The following is an 18,412-nucleotide window of genomic DNA, read 5'->3' as shown; positions in this document are numbered from 1 at the left end:
AATGAACACCGCTCGACAATCACCAGGCAAGACTGTTCTCTTCCTGTTGGGGAACACTTCAGCGGTCACGGGCATTCGGCCTCTGATATTCGGGTAAGCGTTCTCCAAGGCGGCCTTCGCGACACACGACAGCGCAGAGTCGCTGAGCAGAAACTGATAGCCAAGTTCCGCACACACAAGGACGGCCTCAACCGGGATATTGGGTTCATGTCACACTATCTGTAACCCCCACAGTTGCGTGGACCTGCAGAGTTTCACTGGCTGTCTTGTCTGGAGACAATACACATCTTTTTAGCCTGTCTTGATGCTCTCTCCACTCCCATTGTTTTGTTTCTTAAAGACTGGATTAGTTGTAAGTATTCGCATTCCAACCATTATTCATGTAAATTGAGTCTGTGTCTTTATAAGTTCTGTTTGTGAACAGAATTCCCACTCACCTGAAGAAGGGGCTTAGAGCCTCGAAAGCTTGTGTGGCTTTTGCTACCAAATAAACCTGTTGGACTTTAACCTGGTGTTGTTAAACTTCTTATTAAGATAGGGCATCAGCCATGATTATGTTGAATGGTGGAGCAGGCTCGAAGGGCTGAATGGCTTATTTTCTGATCCTATTTTCTACATCTATGTTTCTATCTTCAAATGCATTCTTCGTTGACGAAAAGTATGAATTAGAAAATTAGATATTTCAGTTTGTTTTTCAATTCCAGCTGCACATTTTTGTAAATACAGTTCTCTTGCAAAAATTAAACTTTGAAATAAATTTGAATATGCTGTTGAATGTTCTTTTGAACAACTTGCTTATGATTTGCACATTAGTAAATGTGAATGTACACTTTCTCTTTGTGCAGTGCTTTTGTTGGTGATATCAAAGTCAACAAGTTGAGAATTTACAAAGCACAGAATAAGTCTCTAAATTTGTACTAGAAGTGTCTATAATGTGAGGTCTGTGTATCACAGCCTTGTTATGTTTGATACTTCAACATAAACGGCAATTCAAAGAACAAAGAAAATTACAGCACAGCAACAGACCTTTTGGCCCTCCAAGCGTGCACCAACCATGCTGCCCGACTGAACTATAACCCCCTACCCTTCCGGGGACCATATCCCTCTATTCCCATCCTGTAATTTATTTGTCCAGATGCGCTTTAAAATTCACTATCGTATCTGCTTCCACTACCTCCCCCAGCAGCGAGTTCCAGGCATCCACCACCCTCTGTGCAAAAAACTTGCCTTGTACATCTCCTTTAAACCTTGCCCCTCGCACCTTAAACTTATGCCCCCTATAATCGACTCTTCCACTCTGGGAAAAAGCTTCTGACTATCCACTCTGTCCATGCCCCTCATAATCTTGTAGACTTCTATTAGGTTACCCCTCAACCTCCGTCATTCCAGTGAGAACAAACCAAGTTTCTTCAACCTCTCCTCATAGCTAAAATTCTGCAGCATAAAATTGCTTTCTGTATTAAAATGTACATTTAGCCTTTCAACTGTAAGCCTGTACCAATCCTTTAATAATCAATAGGAAGAAAGAAGTCCCTTTTACTGTTCACATTTCCTCATGCTCCTCAGAGGACTGCTGATCTGGCCTGTGAAAATCCCCACCCCAGTGATTGATTTTTGCTCCCAATCAAAAGTCGTTAGGTGTATTGCCATATTCTTCTGAATGCTAATGGTGTGGTCCATGAAAATTTTCAACAAGGTCATTGATTTCTGTGACTAATGTTCTATTTGTAGGAATCAGTCTTGACATTTAAGATTTTCACAGGCCACTAGTTTGCAGAAAATTATGCTGAAATGTTGACTATTGAGAAAGGGACTTCTATCGACGAGCATTATCACTCCATGGTGGATCAGAGAGATTATGTTAAAAATCTAAACTAACAACATAAAATGCATAAAAAGCCATTCAGTAACTGAAAAGAAACAACAGATTAACATCACTTCAATAACTGTTTATTTTTTAAACTCAAATTTCAGTGCAGGGACACAGGAGCAGGAGTAGGCCATTTGGTCTATCAAGCTTGCTCTGCCATTCCATTAGATCAGGGATGATCATCTACCTCAACGTCACTTCCCTGCATTATTCCCATATCCCTTGATGTCATCAGTATTGAGAAATTTATCAATTCTATCTTGAACATACTCAATGACTAAACTTTCGCAGCCCTCTGGGGTAGAGAATTCCAAAGAATCGTCACCTCTGAGTGAAAAAATTCCCCCTCATCTCTGTCTGAAATGGCCTGCCCCTTGTTCTGAGACTGTGTCCCTTGGGTTTGAGACTCAACAGCCAGGAGAAACATCTTATCTGAGCCTACTGTTACATGCCCTGTAAGAGTTTTGCAAATTTCAGTGAGATCACCTCTCATCTGAGTTTTGAATGAATTAAAATTTTACCCTCAGTCCTTGCTGTTTTGTCAACAAACATGGCAGCTAATTTGTCGCAATGTATTCCACAACAAACTGGACAAATTGTGAACAAGTGGATGAGGCCATATGTTTGTCAACATCACTATGAAAGGAACATGCAATGCAGCAATGGCCCCCTCACTTATGTTCATTTGTAATTCTCTCATGGGGTGTGAGTGTTACTAATTGGACCAACATTTATTGCCCATCCTACTTGCTCTTGAAAAAGTAGTGGTGAGCTGCCTCTTGAACTGCTGCATGGCATTTTTTCACACATTAAGCTAGTATACATTACAATGCAGCAATTCACTGGAGCAATCATTTAGTTTCTCGTATTTTGTAGAAATGAACAAGATCAGGGAAATTTGAGCTGAAATTTGGAACCTAAATTTAATCATTCTTATTTGGACTCCTTCACTTGTTGACTGTTTCTACCACATCTAAAAATGGTTATGCCTTTCAAGATGATCTTTCAAGATGACCTCTTCCATCAGTTCAATGATAAGCGAGAGTAGACTGATGGGGCGGTAATCTGCAGGTTGAATTTGTCCTGTTTCATGTGTATAGGACATACCTGGGCATTTTTCTACATTGTTGAGTAGATCCAGTGTTGTAGCTGTACTGGAACAACTTGATTGGGGGTGCGGTAAATTCTGGAGCACAAGTCTTCAGCACTATTGCTGGAATATTGTCAGGGCTCATAGCCTTTGCAGTATTCAATGTCTTCAGATGTATTTTGATATCATCTGGAGTGAATGGAATTGCCTACAGGCTGGCATCTATGATGCTGGAGACTTCCAGAAGTTGCCAAGATGGATCATCCACTTGACACTTCTGGTTGAAAATTGTTGCAAATGTCTCAGCCATATCTTTTGTACTGATGTACTGGGCTCCTCCATCATTGAAGAATGGTGATATTTGTGGAGCCTCCTCCTCCATTGAGTAGTTTAATTGCCCATCGCCATTCACAACTGGATGTGGTAGGACTGCAAAGCTTAGACCTGATCCATTGATTGTGGGATAGCTTAGCTCTGATTGTAGTATTGCATAGTTCTGTCTATCACTTGCTGCCTATGCTGTTGGGCATGCATGCAGACATGTGCTGTAGCTTCACAAGGTTGACACCTCATTTCAAGGTGTCCGTGGTGCTGCTCCTGCCATGCCCGACTGCCCCAAACTAATGGAAGGATGTCCTATGAGGAAAGGTTAAATAAACTGGTTCATATTGTCTGAAGTTTAGAAGAATGATAAGTGGTCTCATTCAAACATACAAAATTCTTACAGGCCTCAACAGGATAGACGCAAGAAAGAAGTTTCCCCTGGCTGGGGAGCCTAGACATGACGTGGAGATGCCGGCGTTGGACTAGGGTGAACACAGTAAGAGTTTTAACAACACCAGGTTAAAGTCCAACAGGTTTATTTGGTAGCAAATACCATTAGCTTTCGGAGCGCTGCTCCTTCGTCAGATGGAGTGGAAAAGTGGAAACATTTCCACTCCATCTGACGAAGGAGCAGTGCTCCGAAAGCTAATGGCATTTGCTACCAAATAAACCTGTTGGACTTTAACCTGGTGTTGTTAAAACTCTTACGGGGAGCCTAGAACCAGGGGATAGGGTGAGATTTCTTGGCCCCGACACTGGCAAACATCATCATTAAAAGTTTGGTGAGCCATTAAAATCATCCACTCTCCAAACTTTCCCGTCCCACCTGTGACGATGCCTGCTCTTGCAGTACTCAAAGCCCAACCGCAGTCTCATAATAAGGGATAGATCATTCAAGACTGAGATGAGGAGGAATTTCTTCAGTGAAAGGGGATGAACCTTCAGGATGCTCTGCCCTGAAGGACAATGGTGGCTCAGCCATTGAATATGTTCAAGACTGAGATTGCTTGATTTCAACATTTTAAATATATCAAGGGATATAGAGGTAGTGCAGAAAAATGGTATTGAACTAGAAGCTCAATCATGATCTCACTGAATAACAGAGTGGGTGGAAGGGCTGAATAACATACTCCTTCTCATATTTGGTTGAAAAGACTGTTGCTTGCTGTGTGCACAGAGATCCTGGAATCCCAGTTTTGTCTGTTTAATAGCTGCAAATCACTGTGTACAAACCTACAGGAATTCAGTTCTGTGTGTAATAGCCATCTCAACTTTGAGTAATAACCTTCACTGATGCATTGGGAAAATATGGGTGAGAATGTATTTTACTCGAGCTATAATTCTTGCGTTAAACTTCTGTTTTAAAAATGTTCACGCTTCCAGTGGACAGAATGGACTAGGAGTAACACTGAGAGCATTCTACTTGTCACTCCACAAAATTAAAGGGAAAACCTCTTAAAATTTGCTGTAACTAATGGAGTGGAAGAATCGAAAGCTAGGTAAGCATTAACTTGATTAAAAGATAGGCATTATTCCATGATAGCCATACATACCTTATTACAGTTTCTCCAAGTTGAATAACCCTAGCAATTACCTGAAAGCCAGCTCGCTTACATTTCTACATTTCCTGTGAGTAGTGCAGAAACTCATGCTGTCAAAAAATTGACAGTGCACAGCAATTGATGCAACAAGCAGCAAATCACCTTCATGCAAAGGTGTAGTTAACATCTCATCATCTTCACAATGAAAGAGCAGTGCACGGATGCTACAAAAGGACTTCATATATTCTGGGTTTGGGAAGTAAGAACAGCAGACAGAGTTCCCACTCCAGACAGCTATCCTGCAACTTCGGCTGATGTGAATTTGTTAACGCCAATTTGAGCACGGTGACACAGTGGTTAGCACTGCTGCCTCACAGCACCAGGAACCCAGGTTTGATTCCCAGCTTGGATCACTGTCTGTGTGGAGTTTGCACGTTGTCCCCGTGTCTGTCTGGGTTTCCTCCAGGTGCTCTGGTTTCCTCCCACAGTCCGAAAGACATACTGGTTAGGTGCATTGGTCATGCTAAATTCTCCCTCAGGCGCCGGAGTGTGGCAACTGGGGGATTTTCACAGAAATTTCATGTAAGTCTACTTGTGACACTAACAAATAAATTTTTAAAAAGACAGGTTTTGGTTGGCTGGGTGCCCCTCACACCGAATAGCTTTCTGACACTCGCTGTGAAAAATCGCACCCCGATGCCGATTTCTTGGTGAACGCTGCAAAGGATCAGTGGAGTAGATTTCCTTGGCCATTGTCACGATGGAACATCCTTTCCCATGGGCAATATGGTATGGAAAAAGAATGGAGGTATATTTGGGTGGATCTATGGCCCTTTTCACTTTTGCCTAGAAATATTAGGGCTTCCCGTGAAAGGTAAAGAACTATTTTCAATCTTGACTTTCAGAGCACTTCTCTATTTTTAAGACTCAATAAATCATATTAGAAAGGCTAGGGTTTTAAAGAACTGTAAATAGGTGTGTAGTAACATATATCTGTTCATTTTCAAATACATTCTACTGTATGCTTTGACTTGCACCCAAAGCCATGTCAAAGATGTCAAAGATTGGTCCATTGTGGAATTATCTTGATAACTCAGGTGATTCTTCCTAACTGTTCTCTTGGATGGTTCTCACAGCAGTAAATGTGCTTATTTTCTTAACAGTAACAATATTTCCCAAAAACTTAGATTGCATTTAACATCATTGCAGTACTAAACTTCAATAAATCTGTCAGCACAACTCCGAGATTATTATTGATTATCTTTTTCAACACAACAGCACAAGAATTCGCAATAAGAATCGGTCATTTCACCACTTAAACTTGCTCCAACATTCAATAGGATTATGGCTGATCTGATCATGGCCTCATCATCACTTCCTGTTTACCCCCCCGCCCCCCCCCCCCCCCTCCACCCCATAACCCTTGACTCCCTTGTGGGTCAAAAATCTATCCAACTCAGCCTTGAATAAATTCAATGACCCAGCTGCCAGTACTCTCTGAGCCAGAGAATTCCACAGTCTAAACATCCTCTCAGCGAATATTTTCTTCTCATCTCGATCTGAAATGGGAAACCCCTTGGCCAGGATTCTCCCGAAAATACTCAAAGTCCCCAATTCACGTGAAAACAGTGGTTAGCACTGCTGCCTCACAGCGTCAGGGACCCGGGTTCAGTTCCGACCTCGGGTGACTATCTCTGTGGAATTTGCACATTCTCCCATTTTCCCCGTGTCTGCGTGGGTTTCCTCCAGTTTCCTCCCACAGTCCAAAGATGTTGATATTAGGTGGATTGGCCATGCTAAATTGCCCTTTAATGTTAGGGGGTTTAGCAGGGTAAATTTGTGGGGTTACGGGGATAGGGCCTGGGTGGGATTGTGGTCAGTTCACGCATGATGGGCGAATGTGCTCATTCTGTACTGTAGGAATTCTATTCATATGAAAATGGGAGTAAATCCTTCTGATTTTTATAGCAGGATTTTTAGATTGAATCTCCCACACTCAGAGCACTGCAGAATGCCCGAGCAGGATTCACTCTGAAAATAAGTGGGCAGGGCCTAATCCCGCTGGAGAGGCTGGCAGCATAGCACTGAGTGGCACTGCACATGGGCTGATCATTCAGTGCCAGAATAGGCGCATGTGCACTGGCCCCTCACTGCTGGTCCCTGAATCGCTGGCCAGCTCGGCGACTCCTCATCGCCGCTCCTCCGATCTTCATGGACCTCTCCAGGCCAGACCCAATGTCCTCCCCAGCCTGGCCTGGCCTGCCCCCCCCCCCCCCCCCCCCCCCCGATATCCCCGACCCTCCACCTGGATGGCCAGCCCTGATCTCTTTTTCCCTCTCTCTGCCTGTGATCGTCTGGCAGAGTGGCTGCGGGACCACACCAGCCCCAAGGATCACCCCCTCATTGGCCCTCCTACCAATAGGACCCATCCCCACTAGTCCTGTACCCTTGGCACTGCCCAATGCTCGGTGAGCAGTGATAAGGTGCCCCTTGGGCATTGCCTGTTTGCCCCTTGGGCAGTGCCGGGGGCTAGGCTTGCACTGCCAGAATGGCACTACCCAGGATGAGCCCCACCCTCACCCCAACCTCCTGGGGGGCCTCAATGGAGTCGCTTCACTCCAGTGGGATTGGACCACCTGTTCCCCATTAGTGGTGAGCAGTTGTAATCCCCGCTGGAGTGAACCAGTTCTGGCGGGGGGGTGGGGGGTTAGGAGGGGTGGGGGTTTGGGGGGGGACCCGAGCGGGCCCAGAAACTTCAGTCCTGGGGCCAGCTATTGATATAGAAATACTCATTTCCATGTTGTAATCAGTTCTGCACCGATTTTCGGCACGGAGCCGATTATGTCAGAAATCTTGAAACCGGAGATGCATGGTGATCCAGGCACCCAGCAGGAAGCCCGCAAAATGGCCTCTGCTGATGTCTTCCGGCCCACTGCACTGCCGAGAGCGAATACCCCCCTCCCTTTATTTTGAAACTGTGTTCCCCCTAGTTCCAATCTCCCCCACAAGGGGAAACATCCTCTCAGCATCCACCCTTTCAAGTCCTCTCATTTCCTATGTTTCAATAAGATCACCTCTGTCAGAAGTATCAGTTGTTCTCATAACAAATACCATTTTAATAATTTGGTTATAAAGTGTAGATAATATTTTTTTTAAAAACCACTTGTAAGAAAATAACATTTTCAGTCTGCATGTTTTTACCAGTAAGAATGTTTGGAGTGTTTATTTATCATGTTTCCCCACTAAAATATTTTTGGATGTAAATTGAACATGCTCAAGCAAAAATAACTAATATAAGCACATCCTTAGTAAACATGTCCAATCTCCCTACCACTCTACAATGTGAAAGTACAGATAGGCTTTAATATATGAAATCTTGTCAATCAAAATTGCATTGAGATTTGCTAACATGACGCTGATTTCCCATTTCCAATAACTGGTCTCATCTCAGTGTAGGTTAGTGGATCTTTATATAATTTCAGTGAGAAATGAAATGAACAAATATTGATGTTTACCAATCCTTACCAAATGTAATAAACCATGACAGTACATCAATTTTGAGCATTAGTAATGAACACTGCCTGACAGCTTGTAGTGAGCTCACCAACAGGAATAGCAGAATACATCAATTGCAGAAAGAAAAGGTGGGAAAATGATTCCTATAATTACTGTGATCATTAGCATTAACTTTTAATTATTTGCTGTTACTTCAAATTTAATTTCTGCTGTCCTGTATTTATTTTAGGAGATATTTTATTTCATCATTTGATTAAAGGTTGTAAAATATAAAAGATAAAAGAGCACTGAACTATATTTCAGCTCTGCAACCCTCTGTACTCAGTCAACATTGTGTTCGTGCAGGGATTTGTGCATCAGGGTCAGAATAATGGAATCCAGACTGTGTAAGATTTTAAGATTTTCAGGTATAAAACCTTTCTAATTAATTTCTAACACTCGGGTCCTCAGTTGTGCCTGATGTATATCATTAAAATAAAAGTTAAAGTTTGTTTATTAGTCACAAGTAAGGCTTACAGAAACACTGCAATTAAGTTATTATGAAATTCCCCTAGCCGTCACACTCCGGTGCCTGTTCGGGTCAATGCACCTAACCAGCACATCTTTCAGAATGTGGGAGGAAACTGGAGCACCCGAAGGAAACCCACAGAGACAATGGGAGAATGTGCAAATTCCACACAGACAGTGACCCAAGGAATTGAACCCAGATCCTTGGTGTTGTGAGGCAGCAGTGCTAACCACTGTGCCACCATACCACTCCATGGTATGAATAACTAGTATTTCTGAATCTAGTAGAAATTATTAAGCAAGATTTTATGTATGGTTACCAAAAAACAGTGTAAACAACATGAAAGTTTCTCATCCCTCAAGTTCCTAAGGTTCCTTGAGCATTGCCAGCAAAGGCAATGTCTTTCCCAGAATTCCCGGTAAGCCAGAGCAACAAGGAAGATAACAAATGTTTCTGGGCTTGGGAGGCACGTGTTTGAATATGATCCTTGGAGGAGGCCAGGAGAAACCTTGGCTGTGATGCTTGCAGTAGATAATCAGTCTGTTGATAATCAAATCTAAATTTTCTGATCCTGTTGGAATTTAGGTTTGAATGATCAGAAATAGGTAGAGAACTCAACAGAAATATATTGACTGATTTCTATTTTGCCACATCAGCGTTAACAAGGCAGTGATTTAATGGCCCAGTAATGCTGATGTGTTGGTTTTCATAAGGATCCTACATTTGGGCAGCTGGGGTGCTTTCCTGTTTCATGGGGCCCAAGGCATACATTTACCATGCGTGCTATAAGCAGTTTTACTGGTTTTTTAAAAATACTTTTCCAATTCAATCAAATCAAGTCCAATTCAGAGTCTCAACAAGTTGAGACATTTCCGATCCAAGCTGACAAGACAGGGCATGCAATCCTCTACCCTGTCTTGGGCCTGATCTACATGAGCCAAGCTGATTGGAGGAGGCGGAGAATTCCTCCTCCAAGGCTTGATCTCATTTGCATCTTAGCCAAAAGGCCGAGATACCGCTTTTAAAAATTGCTTCATATGAAACATATGAAACATATGAAGCTTATAATGTGACCCAATGACCACTACCAAGTGCAGCATCAGCAGACTACACTTGATCTTAGCCAAAAGGCCGAGAAGCGATGTGGTACAGAAGGAAGGGTTCCAATAACCTATGTTTGAAATTGTTCCTGTTAGGGGTGCACGTCAGAGTCCTGCATGTGTACTTTAAGCTGCAGCTGGTTGGTTGTATTCAAATGCAGTCCAGGCGCAAAATGGCTCTGACTTGTATTTTGCTCTCAACATGGGAGTTAATGGTCAGAAAATATACTCTTGACTAGCTGGAATCACAAATAAAGAATAGGCATTTGGACACTTCATTAGAGAACTTTAAAGCATGTGAATGGATCCATGGACTTTAGGGGAAACACAAAGAATATTCCTTAAAGCCATAATTATATTTACACCTGAAATGAAAGTACCATTTCAATCAAAGCATAAACAATACTGTAAGTAGCAGATCTTGTCATATTATTTAAATAACTTGACCAATAGCAACAATTTGTGGCCAAATTCAAATCGGTCAATATGAGTGGGATTTCCCGCCTAACCCTTTGCAGGGCGCCTCACCATTAGCCAGCACCAATGGAGTTTCCTGTTGAACTCAACCATTAATGTAAGATCTTGTCGGCATGAATAGCCGGAAAATTCCACCTTGTATTTCTGGTGAGCTCTGCACCTTTTTCAGGATCATTTTGATCACTTCATGTTTCTTTCTTGATTTTTCCGAAGTCAAAGTCTGTGTGAGTTACCAACACAGTGTAATTGAATGAAAGGCAGTTGATAGGATATTTTGTGGTGTTGTAGGGATTGGTTAAAAATAATGCTGTGAATTTGAACAATGTCCTTGCGATAAATGTTGATGGATTGTGTAAGAACATAGGAACTGGCAACAGGACTAGGCCATTTGACCCCTCGAACCTGCTCTGCTATTTAATTAGAACATGGCTAATCTTCTACTTCAATGTCATTTTCCCATTCTACCCCAGATCCCTTGGTGTCTTTACCATCTAGAAATCTTTCAATCTCCATGTAGAACATACTCAATGACTGAGCCTCCACAGCCCTCTGGGATAGAGAATTCCAAAGATTCACAACCCTCTGAGTGAAAAAATTCTTCCTCATCTCAGTCCTGAGACTGTGAGCCCTGGTTCTAGACCCCGCTAGCTAGGGGAAATATCCTTTCTGCTTCTGTGGAATTTGCATGTTCTCTCCATATCTGTGTGGGTATCCTTCGGGTGCTCTGGTTTCCTCCCACAGTCCAAAAATGGGCAGGTCAGGGGGATTGGCCATGCTAAATTATGCCTTAGTGTACAAAAATGTGTAGGTTAGGTGGGCCCAGGCTATCCATCACGTACCCAAATTTGATCAGCTACTGCTCTATTCCTGACCAACTTACAGTAGATTTGTGCTACTGTAGAATGTGAAATAAGAAGCCTGGGCTAACACTTATTCTTTTTCAAGGCATATGGGAAGTGGAGGGGAAAAATGGAGTTGAAGTCGAAGGTCGGCCTGATCATTTTCAATGTTGCAGCAGGCTTGTCGGGCTGTATGGTCATATGAACATGCAAATTAGGCACAAAAGTAGGCCATTCGGCCTCTCGAGACTGCTCTGCCATTCAATAACATTCAATAAGATCATGGCTGATTGTAACCTCAACCCCACTTTATTTCCTATCCCGATAACCTTTCACCCCTGTGTTAATCAAAATTCCTAACTCTGCTTTAAAAATATTTAGTCTTTGCTTCCCCTGTCTTTTGAGGAAATGAGTTCTGGAGACTCTGAGAGAAAAGACTTCTCCTCATCTCTGTCTTAATTAGTGACCCCTGTTTTTGAATTGTGACCTCTAGTTCTAGATTATCTGACAAAAGGAAACATCTTCTGCACATCCATCCTGTTAGTACCCCTCAGGATTTTAAAGGTTTCAATCAAGTAGCCTCTTACTCTTCTAAACTCTAGTAGATACAAGGCCAACCTCTCCAACATTTCCTCAGAAGCCAACCCACCGATTCCTGGTATAGGTCTAATAAACCTTCTCAGAACTGTTTCCAATACATTTACATCTTTCCTTAAATAAGGACACCAATACTGTACATGGCCCTAGAAGTGGTCTCAACAATGCCCTGTACAACTGAAGCATAACCTCCCTCATAATGAATAATAACATTCCATTAGCTTTCTTAATTATTTGCTGTACCTTCATACTAACCTTTTGTGATTTTGCACCAGGACACCCAGATCCCTCTGCAAGCTCTCACCCTTTAGATAAAAAGCTCCTTTTTTATTCTTCCTGCTAAAAAGGACAATTTCACATTTGCCAGATTTTTGTCTCTTAACCTATTTGTATACCTCTGTAGCCTCCTTGTGTCCACTTCACAATTTACTTTTCTACCTATGTTGTCAGAATATTTTATCAACCATATCTTCAATCCCATCCTCCATGGCACTTATATAAATTGTGAAAAGTTGAGGCCCCAGCACTAATCCCTGTCGTACACCACTTGTCATATATCTTGCCAACCAAAAGAAAACCCATTTATGCCGACTCACTTTTTCCTGTAAGCTCGCCAATTGTTTTTAACAACTCAAATAATGTTCAATATGTGATTAAGTTGCAAATGGTGATTTTTTTCACATTTCATGGCCTTATCACATGCTTGAGTTGCTTAAAAATGTTGCGGAATATTGGAGCAGTATAAAAATCATTTGCTCCTTAATATCATATTATCATATTATATTATACAATATATTCTACAAGTAAAACACAGTATTTCTGAAATCACTGCACAATTTTAAGAAGGGAAGAGAATGTTATTGTAATATGCTGTGAGGATGTAAGAGGGTATTTGATGTATTGTGCTTCCACCAAAAGGATTTAAATATATTTACATTGTTTTACCTCCTGCAACTCAATTTTCATACGTTTAATGAAGACCAAAAAATAATTCTCTTAATCTTTCTCAATTACCAAACATGACCTCTACAAATAAGTATTTTACAATGATTTGTTCCATATAATGACAAAATCCCATTAAGGTTCCAAAAGCATTAGTTGTTTTTTCCACTTTGAACAGCATTATAGAACTGTACAAATTCACACAGGATGAATGTTCCTGCCAACATGGCTGTGCTCAGTTCACACTTATTAGTGTCTGCCCAAAATAGTTATTAGTTTTCAGTTGACAATGGAATTGGTATCCCATTCTGGCGTATTTCAGTTCTACATTGTTGAATACCTTAATTTATTATATATGCTGGGAAGAAAAGTTGAAAATTGCAGCTTTAAATTTATATTACTCTCTTCATAATAATGGAAACATACAAAGTAACAGACGCAACCAGCAGAATTTTAACTGTATTTCAAGTGTCTCACCAAGCATATTGGTTATTTAAAAACCTTGTGATTGTCTATTGGCACAAATGATCTTTAGAAGCAGTTGCTATTTGTATATTATTAGAGCTATTTGTTCTATAAATTATAATGCCTGTCATTCATTTAAAGAAGTAATATAAAAAGTATCACCAACTTTATTTCATAGCAAATATTCAAAAACAACATTACTAAGGCAGTAATGAAAGAAACATCCATCTATCATGAGTAGCAACACAGCAAGCACTAGGGGAAGACAATTGCTAAGATGAAATTCAGTATTCTAAAAGTTAAAGATAACTGTTTAAATGTAATTTAATTAAAGCCAATCAGTTATGTGCAGTAATCCATTTTTAAAAATCATTCAATATATATTCAGCTCTAACCCAAGGAAATGGTTTGAAGTAGATTAAAATCATATTAATTCAATATTTTAGTTGTTTCCAGCCAGTTTCTGCACTGATTAATTGCCTTAATCAAAATGTAGCAGCCAATATTTGCCAAGACATTCCTGAAACCCAGGCGCTTATTATGACAGACTCTGGGGACATAGGCTAGGAACAATTTCATTGGTTACATGCACGTTTCAAATGACACCCCGATGGTGATAAAGTGGAGGCAATGTGCAACCATATTCCATAATTCATTTAATTGCAATTGCTGCCACAGTGTTGTGACTTGGGAAGTGAGAAATGATGATGCATTTGGACTAGACTTAAATGAATGTTTCATGCATTTAGGAAAACAGAAGAAGGAAGATTTTTCTCCAAAAAGTTCAACAGATGCAGCTTAAATAGGCGTGTAACATTTGGGAATGGAAATTCCATGAAAGAGGATTCTTTTGTTAGCTTGGTTGAGTTAGATATTGGGAATTCAAACCCCTCTCCTGACTTGAGCACATAAATCTCAAGCTACACTTCAGTGAATCACTGAGGAACTGCTGCATTGTTGGAAATACAGGATGGGGTTCATGTTGCTACATGCCAGTATTATGAGCACAAACCAGTGCGAATAATTAGAACTTTTTAAATGTGAGTTACAAAATACAATTACACTCACATTTTCTATCGTATTTTACACCAATTTAAGACTAAATTTGCCAAATCAGACCCCACCCACAAAATTGGCTGTGCCCCAAGTTTGAGGTTGCACATTTCCACTGATTAGGATTAGGAAAAGCTTTTCAAATTGCACACTTTTTTTAGTTACACAGACATTTTTAAAAAAAAATTTCAAATAAAGAAAAGTATCTAATTTACCAATAAATGTTCAAGTGTACACAAATTAATTTGCGAAATGATTCTGTGCATTATTGGTTATAATTTTCGGTGATTTTTATTTTGGGTTACTCACAGGTGGTGGTCTGGACACTCCTCTTCTTAGATACTTCTTTTTGGTGATAAACCGATTTTCATCTGTTTTCATGAAAATTTACCAGGTTGACACTCCTAAATACACTGAGAAATATGTTTCGATAGAAAGAAAAAAGATGACGTTCAAATCAATTTCCTGATTGCTCTAGTTGATGAAATAATCAAAACTTGGGATTATGACATTTTTTATCAGTAACCGGTGCAAATTTGACGGCTTTTTGGATGAAATTTTCTGATGCACGAAAGGTGGCAACCCTTCTCTGCCATCTTGAAAATGAAAATTTCAATCGATCTGCCAGTTACTTTAGAAGATCCAATGGTACTAATACTGATGACCTAGTCAACACTCGTACATCAACCAATGTCACCATAAGCAGATTATCCCGTCATTTATTGATTTTGTTGATACCAAACTGTGACTGAATCCCTGGTGTGCAATTGTTTAATTGTATCATTCACATACTTTCATGTCAGTACTGTCCTAAAGGTTGATGTCATATGTTGAGGCCCTTATGGATCTGATTTGTATGATGAAGTTCATTAGTAATTTTCAAAGTTGTAATTTTGATAGTTTAAATGAGACACAAGTTGTGCATATGAAATGCTGATCTCCTCATATCTAATAGTGGTGAGGTGGCATGCTCGTTATTTAGGGCAAAACTTACTGATAGCACACTCAGCATTTGTTTTCCTCCACGTAACTTCTCACTCATCTATTTCCAAATTTACAACTTTTTAGAAAGAAGTCATTCCAGACAGAATTATACAGAGCTTTGGATTCCCCAGATCCCAGCTAAAAGGTCGGGAGGGGGGAGCCCACCAAAACGATCATTGTCTGCCCTACAGCCATTTGACAGCTAATTGTCTGTTATTAGACTAAAGGTGTGATTTCCAAACCTCAAGGACAGGAAACCCCACCTCAGGTAGTTGCTGGCCAATCAAAGTAGGCAGCTGTCCAACGCTTCAAATGTGTGGTGCTTCATCATTTAGGTACGCCTGGGGTCACAATGGGACAGTAAGAAGTCTCAAAACACCAGGTTAAAGTCCAACAGGTTTATTTGGTAGCACAAGCCACAAGCTTTCAGAGCGCTGCTCCTTCATCAGGTGAGTGGGAGTTGTGTTCACAAACAGGGCATATAAAGACACAAACTCAATTTATAAGATAATGGTTGGAATGCGAGTCTTTACAGGTAATCAAGTCTTAAAGGTACAAACAATGTGAGTGGAGAGGGTTAAGCACAGGTTAAAGAGATGTGTATTGTCTCCAGCCAGGACAGTTAGTGAGATTTTGCAAGCCCAGGCAAGTTGTGGAGGTTACAGATAGTGTGACATGAACCCAAGATCCCGGCCGAGGCTGTCCCCATGCGTGCGGAACCTGGCCATCAGTTTCCGCTCAGCGACCCTGCGTTGCCGCGCGTCGCGAAGGCCGCTCTGGAGAACGCTTGCCCAAAGATCAGAGGCTGAATGCCCGTGACTGCTGAAGTGTTCTCCAACAGGCAGGAAGAAAACTCTCCTGCCTGGTGATTGTCGAGCGGTGTTCATTCATCTGTTGTCGTAGTGTCTGCATAATCTCACTAACTGTCCTGGCTGGAGACAATACACATCTCTTTAACTTGTGCTTAACCTCCTCTCCACTCACACATTGTTTGTACCTTTAAGACTTGATTACCTGTAAAGACTCGCATTCCAACCATTATCTTATAAATTGAGTTTGTGTCTTTATATGCCCTGTTTGTGAACACAACTCCCACTCACCTGAAGAAGGAGCAGCATTCCGAAAGCTTGTGGCTTGTGCTACCAAATAAACCTGTTGGACTTTAACCTGGTGTTGTGAGACTTACTACTGTGCTTACCAGAGTCCAACGCCGGCATCTCCACATCATGGTCACAATGGGAGCCAAGCTGGCAGATTCTGGTGAGGGTGAGAGAGCGCTGGGTTTGAGGGACCATGGATTGATGGGGAAAATGAGGGAAGTTAAACCCTTGGGAGGAGGGCCACTGAAAAGTCCTGGAGATCTGTTAATGAGAGACCCCACCTTCCCACCAGCAGCCCATACAGAGAAATCTGCTAGGCTGGCCACTTGGCAAGGCATCTCCTGTTGATTGAACCCTGGCATTGGTACGATAGGTCCTTTAAGTGGGCATTAATTGCTGATTTAAGGGTCTTAATTGGCCCACTGATGGGCCCAATGCCTTCCCCACTACTGGTATAATTGCAGTTGGGGCAGACAGGAAGGTGACAGGCAAGCTGAATGTTGGATTTAACAAGTTCCTCGCCTTCAACCTGCCAGTGGGGGAGCGTTAAATCCAACCCATCATTTTTGGACCTTGGGATCAAAGAACTGAAATTACTTTACCAAAGAATAAGTTAATGAGACAAACTGAAATTTCAGTTGAAACAAGAGTTTTTCATCATTACTTCAACCTATGATCCAGTCTATTCATTTATCCCAAATATTTGGGATAATTTATGTTAAAACGGTCAGTTTTAATTTTGCCCTTTCGATAGTTCTTCAATCTGTGAATGATAAGCTATGTTAGAAATGCTGCACTTCCACATTCTTCCCAATGAGTTATCTATACATAAACTTATATTCTTTAAATTTAAGGCCAGAATTCTCCGGTCATTCCTGCACTGCCGCTGCTGCCATCGAGAATGGAGAATTTGGCGCTCAGCCAGATTTCCATTTATTGTGGTGGGACTGGAGAATCCCAGCTGCGGGTGAGGTCGGAGAATCTGGCCCTATATCATCAAATGGAACCCAGGTCAAGTCTGCATGCTGAAACAGCTGCAGGTTACAATGTAATAGAACATGCAGTGAATGACATTGAGGTTGCATGTTCCTTCCTTTGAGAGTGTTCCTCTCTAAAGATAAGACCTACATTGTGTGTGGGCAACCATATTACTAATCCAATTATAAATTAGTAGGAAATTTAGAAAACAATTAAGTTATAGAGGGTAAATGACAATAATGCGGTAAGTATGGTACAAAAAATTAATCAGATTGAGCAAAGCGTGTATTGTGAGAATGCTGGGCTTTACTGTTGGAAACTTGAAGGTTTGCCCTTTTGCGCATTACATACAATGAGGTTAAGACAGCTGAGGGTTTTTTTTGTTTATTCTAAATCTGCTACAGTATTAGCTTTTTTTAATGTTTCATTGTTTATGTCACCACAGTTAGAAACTGAGGTGATCAACAGACAGACATACAAATTCGGAGCAGGAGTAGGCCATTTGACCCCTCAAGCCTGTTCTGTCATTTAATAAAATGATGTGGAGATGCCGGCATTGGACTGGGGTCAACACAGTAAGAAGTTTAACAACACCAGGTTAAAGTCCAACAGGTTTATTTGGTAGCAAAAGCCGCACATTCTTGTGGCTTTTGCTACCAAATAAACCTGTCGGACTTTAACCTGGTGTTGTTAAACTTCTTACTGTATTTAATAAAATCACAGCTGGTCTAATTTTAAGCTTAACTTCACGTTCCTGCCTACCTCTGATAACCTTTCAACTCCTTATTTATCAACAATCTATCTACCTCTGTCTTAAAGACATTCAAAGACTCTGCCTCAACCATGTTTTGAGGAAGAGGATTTCCTCATAAGACAACTTGTCCATTCCAGGCATTAATCCAAACTTCCTTTGAGCTGCTTCTGATTTCCATCTCTCCTTAAATAAGGCGACCAATACTGTACACAGTACTCCAAATGTGGCCTCACCAATGCTCTGTATAACTGAAGCATAACCTCTCTACTCATAT

General features: G+C 41.1%; 1 protein-coding gene and 1 pseudogene across 3 annotated transcripts in view; one reads left to right on the top strand and one right to left on the bottom strand.

Moving 5' to 3' along the window:
• Window positions 1-18,412, top strand: part of nrxn1a (neurexin 1a) — a 1,876,664-nt gene that overhangs the window by 1,486,397 nt on the left and 371,855 nt on the right. The gene's annotated exons all lie outside the window — the stretch shown is intronic.
• Window positions 9,782-9,992, bottom strand: LOC144504973 (U2 spliceosomal RNA; annotated as a pseudogene).

The sequence above is a fragment of the Mustelus asterias genome, chromosome 15, assembly GCF_964213995.1.
Source record: "Mustelus asterias chromosome 15, sMusAst1.hap1.1, whole genome shotgun sequence".
Taxonomy (NCBI): Eukaryota; Metazoa; Chordata; class Chondrichthyes; order Carcharhiniformes; family Triakidae; genus Mustelus; species Mustelus asterias.
The sequence above is the reverse complement of the archived record's forward strand: the minus strand, read 5'-3'. Positions and strand labels throughout refer to the sequence as shown.